Raw genomic sequence first — 8,586 nt, 5'->3', positions numbered from 1 at the left:
AATATTTAAGTTTCAAAAATTTTATTAATAAAGTATTGATAAATTACAAAAATATTAAAAATTATATACTGAAAATTTTGGTATCAATGATTTAATTTTTTTTGTTATAAAAAAATACAAATGGTCATAAAACCATATGAGTAAGAAGCTTCATTTAAGTCATAATAAAAAATATTATATATCTATGTGAATATTATTTAAATTTAATTATTTATCATATAAAATAGGTAAAAGTGATTATTTGGATTTATTTACCTAAACATATTGTCAATAACGATTATTTTTTTATTTCTATATTGATATCTCATATTTTTATAAGTTTTTACTATCTCATTTGAGTTTATACAAGTAATTTTAGGATGCATTTAGATGTATATATTGCATTTGTGTGTTCATTTGCATTTGACCGGGCTAAAATGCACTTTTGAGAAGTTTTGGACAAGATTGTGTGGTTATGGTTTCAATTTACAAAGTATGGGGTCGGAAACGGAGTTATCAAAAGTTCAGGGACCATTCTGCAAATATTAAGGGCCTGGTCGGCACAATTGGAAGCTTTGGGGCTGATTCGGGTGGACGTTTCTGTAATTATGAAACTTTGGGGTCTAATTGCAGAGATGCAGAACTCTGAGGACCAGACTTGCAAATAATGAAGAATTCACCATTTGAGAGTAAGAGCTTTCTCTTTGTTGGGTATGGGCCTAGCCCTCCCAAAAGGCCCGCAAGACAATTACCCAGATACATGATTACAACAAAGAAGGTCGGCTCGTCGACTTGTAGGCTGGTGTTCGGCTCGGCTCCAGACTACTTTTAGTCGGTGAGATGACTGACTAAACATCATCGGCTCGCCGACCTGACACAACGGCCCGACGAGTCGGCCCAATTACTCGAGGAGGCCCATCGAGCAAAGACACATTAGGTCAACAAGTGTTCACCTATAAAAGGAGGAGATAAGGCAATAAGGAGGGGATCCGCAAATTACTACACTGACTTTCGGCTAGAATTAGGGTTTTACATCTTACATCTCGCCGACTTGTACGGTCCGACGAACTTGTCTTCGCTGGACTTTTTCCTCTGTTCTCTCCCCTTTTGTAACTCGGTTTCGACTCACTGATCTAATAAAACACGTCTTTGTCTTGACCCACCGACGAGAACTCGTCTCTTCTCTTTACTAGTTTATTGACAGTCTCAGTTTAAACACTCTTGGCCACTCCCGGTCGACGACGCCGGCTCCTCTTCCCACTCTGAGTCCTCCGATGGATCCTCTTCCACTTCTACGTCTTCCTCAGAGCTCGAGATGGCGACGACCCGACGAGTAAGTGTCCGTTCGGCCTCCATTGCCTGACCGGCCATCCGGTTCACCAAGGCGAATTCCCATGGTTCCAACACACCAATCAGCTTGCCCCGGATCTCCTCGCGGAGTCCTGCCTTATACCACCGGCACCAATCCTCCGCTGACTTGGGCTTACATCTTTTGGCTGACTCCAGGAATTCCTCTGTGTACTCCCGGACTGAGCGCGGTCTTTGCCTGGCCTGCATCAGTGTTCCACACCGACATACTCCGGTTATGCTCCTCAGGCTCTCTGCATCAATGCTAGGAATCTTCCTTCGGCGTCCACGTTTCCTCGTTGGTACACTGTCCTCTATCCTAATCGGTCCAAGACCCTCCCTGGTCAACCCCGTCTTCCTTGGGCGCCCTCGGCCCCTTGTGGGCGGTGTCATTTCAACTTCAGGTGCAAACTGGAAAGTCCCCTGACCCTGTACAATCGCCTGTACTCGGCTGCCCGCTGGAAATGGGGCATCAATACCCGACGCCTCACGATCGTCTCCTGGATGTGGGTGTTTGGCTGCTCCGCGAACCCCATTTCCTCTTCGTCTGGGAAGAGTGCAGGTAACATATTACCCCAAGCGTCACAGTAGGGCTTGCGGGCGTACGCCCTTGTCCCTTTTGGTCTATAGCGCATGCGTCTTTCTCTGAGCTCGTGATGCACTGGTGAAGACATCCTGCAGCGTAAAAACAAAAATCGGATCAAAACATAATAGCAATCATGCATAGATGGCAATTTTCAATCATTTCTCAAAACTAGTGCTGCTTTAGCATTCCATGAATAATATCCCCGGTGTGGTTCCTATCATCCCTTTTTGCCCCAAGATGATCCTTTTTACCCCACGATGATCCTTATTACCGTCAGCCTTTTTACCCCATGAAGATCACATATCCTTATTAACACTTCGCATTCTGCTCCAAAGTGACTCTCCATCATCCTTTTTTACCCCAAGATGATCCTTAGCTTAACCACCGCACTCTGAAATTGGTTTTCTCTTCTTGTCCAGCCCCCCCACTTGGCCGCCTCGGTTTCGCTCCTTCCCTCGCCGGTGGGCCCACGCCAATGTGGTGGGGCCCGCGCCCATGTCTCCCTTTTTTTTTTAATATATATGGGAACGAGTTTGACTGTAATATCAGAATGTCAGAAGGCTATTTCTTTGCAGGTTTTAACTCCTCCGTGAAGCTGCGCATGCCTCAGCCTTGCGTCCGACTCTCCTCCCCCGGCCTTCCCGGCCCGGCGTGGGGTGGCGTCGCCGACAAAACGTTTCACCTCAAGCTCGTATGTCCGACTTTCCATTCTCTCCTAGCTTGTTGTGCTAGGCAACTGATCCCTCTGTATACTTATCTTACAACTCCTTGTTATCATTTCCTGAACCTCTGAAACTCCACCACACCGCGGTACGAGGACTTTTTGTTGACCCGATCTTGGCCGGAGACTCTGAGCTGTTCGTATTCTCCTTCAACACTAACTACGACGGTCTATCAGAACCATAAGGGAAATGGGCAATAGCGGAAATGTTGATCCCTTAAGTTAGTATTAAGGGACCTTAACGTGGCTCTGATACTAATTGTAACGCCCGCCCCTTCCCCATTTCCGACCGGGGTTCCTGGGCGCGGGGTTGAGGACACACATGTCTACTTTCCCGACATCTCCGTGTGTCCCGTTACTGATCCCATGAGTTTCAGGTGCATTTCTGTCCTTACCATCGACATTTCCTCTTATAGTTCTACAAAAGGGGAAGTGAAAAGAGGGGTGAGTATGAATACTCAGTGAAGCGATTCTAGACCAGTCTCCCCCATGAGCCTCAATACGGCTCAATGCGAAACGAGAACCGTCTAGTCACTACACCTAGTTCGACGCATCTTAATAGCTAGTTACTAAAGTTTTATTTCACGAAAACAAGCAATGTGATGAACTCAGTCATCACTCAATTCACATAATTCGGTTTATTATTTAAGACTCCAATCATCCTAGAACTTTAGGACCTACACAGCTCAAGCGGACCATTCCTCCCCTTTTCTTGCTGCTTCCTGTGAAGTCGCCTGCCCTGGTAGGCCCGTCACCCAGTTCCTCGGGTGCGGACCGCCTTTGCAGTGTATTACGATCCCTTCCCGCCAAGACTCGGCGTGACTCAATCTTACAGGCGCCTCTATTCTTACCCTGCCATTTTTATCGGATGCTATGGCCCCGCATCTCCGCCGCTTTTGAACGCTACGGCCGCCGCGTTTTCTTTCTTTCCACCCTCCCCTGGTACTTTACTATTCATTCAATCAATCTTTCATTTTCTTATCATTTCCTTTTCCTATCATTTCTTTTTTTCCTATCTTTTCCTTTTTCTTTAGACTCGTTCATACTTTCCTTTTTAGACGCCACCCGTTCTCGGTGTCACACTCAATTCAGTAAACAACCAATCACAGATGTCCTACCATTCATCTAATCAGACCGGTTAACATTTACTAGTATCCTACTTTTAATTCCTTCTAAGCATCCTAGCTTTCAACCACAATCAAGCATAAATCATCGACCAATCAATCATTCATCATTCAATCAACACAAGCAGTTCATTTACTGTCCTTAATCAGTATGAGCGTTCTTATGCAGTGTGATCTATCAACCTAACATCAATCAGGATCTAAACAATCATAATTCCTCATTCAACAATATAGAAGTACATGAACAAGATCTGGATATAACACCTCACCTTAGCCTAGATCTGAATCTGGATCTGGATAAGAGACAAGAGAGATGAGGGTTGAGATCAAGGACACCACACGACCACCCCACCACTCGTGGCTGCTCACGGCGAGGAGAGAGAGAGACGGTCGAGAGAGAGAGAGAGAGAGAGGAGAGAGAGGCAGCGCAGGGAGAGAGAGAAGAAGTCGACGGCTAGGGCTTCCGGTCTCCGAGAATTCTCTGCAGGGCTTCGCTTCTAAACTTTCTGATGGGAGACTAAGGGGTGGAGACTTTGTATTTATAGGAGAGGGCAAGGAAACCCTAGGGTTTTAAACAAAATGGGCCACAGAGCGGGCCTTTCCACAAAAAATTTTTGGACTTAGGTTTTGGGGTGTTACAGAATTGGTCGCTGTGCCTCACACGATCCATGGAGCGGGTGTTCGGAGCGGGACGACGAAGCCGCTCCCATATGTTGATTGGTCGAGTTTTATATATTTTATGGGCCTTTTGAGATTTGTTAATTGGCCCACTCATTTTTAGAAGTCTTATATATATATATATTTTAGGGTCTAACAGGTAACCATGACAGGAAAATTGGGAATGGATATGAAAAGAACGGAAAGAAACAAAATTATAGTGATGAGGAATAATGATTCCTTATCATATTTAGTGAGGAATAAATTTATTTTATATTTCTCTGCAACAAAAGGAATGAGAATGAATGGAAAGGAAAAATTATTCCTTGTAAATGGTAAAAAATTTCAGGAATGTTAAGGAATGCATTATTCCTCTTCGTTATTTGGTCACCATTCATACCCTTAGACTTAAAAATGAGAGATATCTTGTTTTCTATCTAATCAAAAAGCTACTTTTAGGTGAAAGATCTAATCTTAATCTTTATCTTTTGTGATTGCTTGATTGCTTTGATAATTAATCATGTTTAGACTTAGGTCAACTAATGATTTAGTGTCTACCATGATAATGAATGAGAGTAGTCATCTTTAAATTCATGGATTAGGATGATTAGGATGATTAATTGATGATCTAGAATGTTAAAATAGATTAATATGTTTTCTTGCTTGATTGAGTGATCTTAAAGTTAATCTAGAGTTGGCCATTTTAGATTACAAATCTAGATATTTCATTGCCCGGAAAGTGTTCGATGAAATGTGTGAGACAACTCAACATGCTCTTAGCTTACCCTAATCTTAATGATTGCTTGATTGACACAAACCAAAGGAATTTGATGTTTGATCAATGAGAGTAAATGAGCTTTTGTCTTGACAAAGAACTTGCTTAGAATTGTTATCTAGACTTGGAGAAATGTGTTGATTGAAACTTTGCCATTTTAGATTAAATCTTAGTCATCTGATATCAAATTCCTATACCCATGACTCCTTATTTATCCATTTGCTTGAAAGTAGCTAGTAAATTGTGTTAGAGTCTTGTTAGCTTAATCAAATAATTTCATTACATTGAATGCACTTAGCTTAAGTATGAACATGTATTCTCATTGAATTGAAACACTTAGAAATGGATTGACATCTAAAATACTACATTGATTTGAACTTTGGATTGAAAAGTTCATATCAAATTTGACGCTGTTGCCAATTCTAAGTTGATTTTGACATTAAGATTTGGTCATTTCTTGAGACTAAGTCTTATTTTCTTGTATCTAGTTACTGATTATCTCTCCTAACTCTTTTGAATGTCAGGTGCATGAACTTGAGGAGTTGAAGACATTGGAGCTTTTGAAAGGGAGATTGCAAAGAAGAGAAGAGAAAAAGAAAGGAAAGTTCATTTGGACAGAGTTGAGCTTGAGATGGAGGGGAATCAGCGCCAAGCTAGAGCTATTGGCACCTATGATCAGCCTCATATCCATGGGAATAGGATGGGCATTAGACACCAGCTGTGGAGAACAACAACTTTGAGATCAAATCCAGCTTGATCAACATGATAGAGAACAACAAGTATCATGGTCTTCCTTTGGAGGATCCACTTGATCACCTTGATCAATTTGACAAGTACTGTGGCTTGTCAAAAATAAATGGCGTCTCTGAAGATGCCTTCAAGCTGAGATTGTTTCCATTCTCTTTGAGAGACAAAGCTCACACATGGGAAAAGAACCTTCCAAGTGACTCTATCACCACTTGAAATGAATGCAAGAAAGCCTTCATCAACAAGTTCTTCTCTAACTCAATGACTGCGAAGCTTAGGAATGAGATCTCTCGATTTCAACAGAGGAATTTTGAAGGTTTTAGTGAAGCATGGGAAAGGTTCAGAAGCTACTGGTCTCAATGCCCACATCATGATTTCACCAAGGAAAATCTGATCAGTACCTTCTATAGAGGAGTTTTACCTAAGTTCAGAAGCCAGCTGGATACTGCTAGCAATGGTTTCTTTTTGGGGAGGAATAAAGTAGATGCTGAGGAGCTTGTAGAGAATATGGCTCGGAGTGAGTCACTCTACAGTGAAGAGCATGACAGGAGCAATAGAAACAGTGGAGGAGATGATCAAAACACAAGGAGAGAGTTGAAAGCTCTACAAGATAAGATGGATTTGCTTTTTTCAGACAGAACCAAACAAGAGAAAGTACACTTTGTTGGTGAACATAAGCAAGAGGAGATAGTTGTGGTTAATGAAGTTGATGGTATAGAAGGTCAAGAAGAGCTATGTTTCGTTAATGCTAATGGGACATGGTACAAGAAGGAGCCTCACTTTCAATACCAAAACAACTGCCAGCAAAAGCCCTTCTACAATAACCAACAAGGAAGGTACCAAACTAGCAAAAACTACTCTCAAGGTTTTTCCTCCAAAGGAAATCAGTCTACACAAGGCCAAGCCGGCTCTTCTACTTCTGCTCCACAAGAAAGTAGCACTGATGTAATGCTGAAACAGATCTTGGAGTCTCAAACTAAAAGTAAGAAGCACATTGGATATGAGTTGAAGAACCTTCACACCAAAGTTGATGGAAGCTACAATGATCTCAACAACAAATTTTCAAACCTTGCCTCTCACTTCTTGGGATTGAGAACATGGAGTCAAACACATCTTCACTCATGTTTGGAGACTCTTCTTCAACAACTCCATTAGGCTTAATCAAGGACTACCCTATGAAGATTGGAAACTGCACAATCCCTACTGATCTCACTGTTTTGAAGATGACAATTGAGAAGAGAGTCCCATTGATCCTTGGCACACCATTTCTCACAACAGTAGGAGCTTGCATTGATTTTGCCAACGAGAAGGTCACACTCCTCAATGTGAACAAAGCTGTCTCCTATCCAATCAAGTCTGCAATGATGAATGTTGAGTATTGTGGAACCATCACTTGTGGGGAACCTTCCATTGAAAAGATCAAGGATGAAATGGTTGTTAGTGGAAAAGAAGGTCTTGATGGAGAGTCATCTAAAGAGATGTGTGATGATCACTTGGAAAGTGCTACAAAGGAGAAGGTGAGTAGAGCCACAAAGGTTGCTCATGACAAGAAGAAGATGATGAAAAAACCTCACCCTTCACCTCTTGATATGCTGCCACACACTCTCACTCTTCACCCAATGAAGTTTAAGGATGGAGCTATTGAGTACAATATAAAATGCAAAGGAAAGTCTACACCATTGTCAAGTGCAAAGGCCATCATCACTCCTCAGATCCAAGATGATCCAATCAAGCTCCAAGAGCTCCTCTCTCAAGTCCTCACCATCACCTTCGAAGGTGGGAAAGATCCTCCTCTTCACTAGCCAATTGGAAGGAAAGTCAAGCTAGAGACATAAAACAAGCTCACTTGGGAGGAAATCCCATGGTATCCTTTGTATATATTTCTATATATCTTTTTTCTTGCTTTAGTGTGTTTGAATAAGCTTAGGACCAAGTTTGGGGAAATTCTCAAAAATTCCCAAAGGTCATGTTGAAAATTCCAAGGTGACAACAAGCCCTCCCTCCTCATTTCCCTTCTCTCATCAAAGCCAACTTCAAGTAAGTGCATTCTACCTTTGTCAATACTTATTTATCATGTTTATGTCTTTCCCTTAGATCTCTTCTTTGAGCTTACTCTCACACAAGGGACTGTGTGAAGTAAGTTTGGGGGAGAGTCTACTATTTCACATTGTGTTTTGTTTTGTCTACTTTTCATTGAGTCTCATGCATTCCATTGTGCATATTTATTTGCATAGAAAACCCACAAAAATTGAAAATTTTCAAAAATCACAAAAAGAAGCATTTAGTTGCATCATTTACATCTTTAGGATTGAGTCTAGAGGCATTTAGATTGCACTTATGCATAGTGAGAAACCTTGTAAAGAACGCATGTCTAGAACTCAATTTGACATCCTAACTAAGCATATCAAGTAGCTTAACCATCTCTTGAAAAAGCTAGTAAGCTTCGAGCCTTGAAAAGTCTTGTTGAAACTTGTTGCTTGCTTGACGATTGGCATTGTTCTTGAAACCAACTACAAATGAACTAAGGCTTAATGAACTTTATCTCTCTTGCATATGGGCATTTGCATACTTGATCATGGATATTATACACATTTGGGTTATCTTTTTCTCTTTGTACCAATCTTTGTTAACTCAAATGGCACTCTCATAC

The 8,586-nt window shown here is 41.6% G+C and overlaps 1 non-coding gene across 1 annotated transcript; it reads right to left on the bottom strand.

Annotated features, from left to right (window-relative positions):
- Positions 1 to 6,206: 6,206 nt before the first annotated feature.
- On the bottom strand, positions 6,207 to 6,313 carry LOC125576859. The gene has a single exon (XR_007315282.1). It is a non-coding gene; the product is annotated as a small nucleolar RNA R71 (small nucleolar RNA).
- Between the last annotated feature and the right edge of the window lie 2,273 nt (positions 6,314 to 8,586).

This window comes from Brassica napus, chromosome A7, assembly GCF_020379485.1.
Source record: "Brassica napus cultivar Da-Ae chromosome A7, Da-Ae, whole genome shotgun sequence".
Lineage (NCBI taxonomy): Eukaryota > Viridiplantae > Streptophyta > Magnoliopsida > Brassicales > Brassicaceae > Brassica > Brassica napus.
The sequence above is the reverse complement of the archived record's forward strand: the minus strand, read 5'-3'. Positions and strand labels throughout refer to the sequence as shown.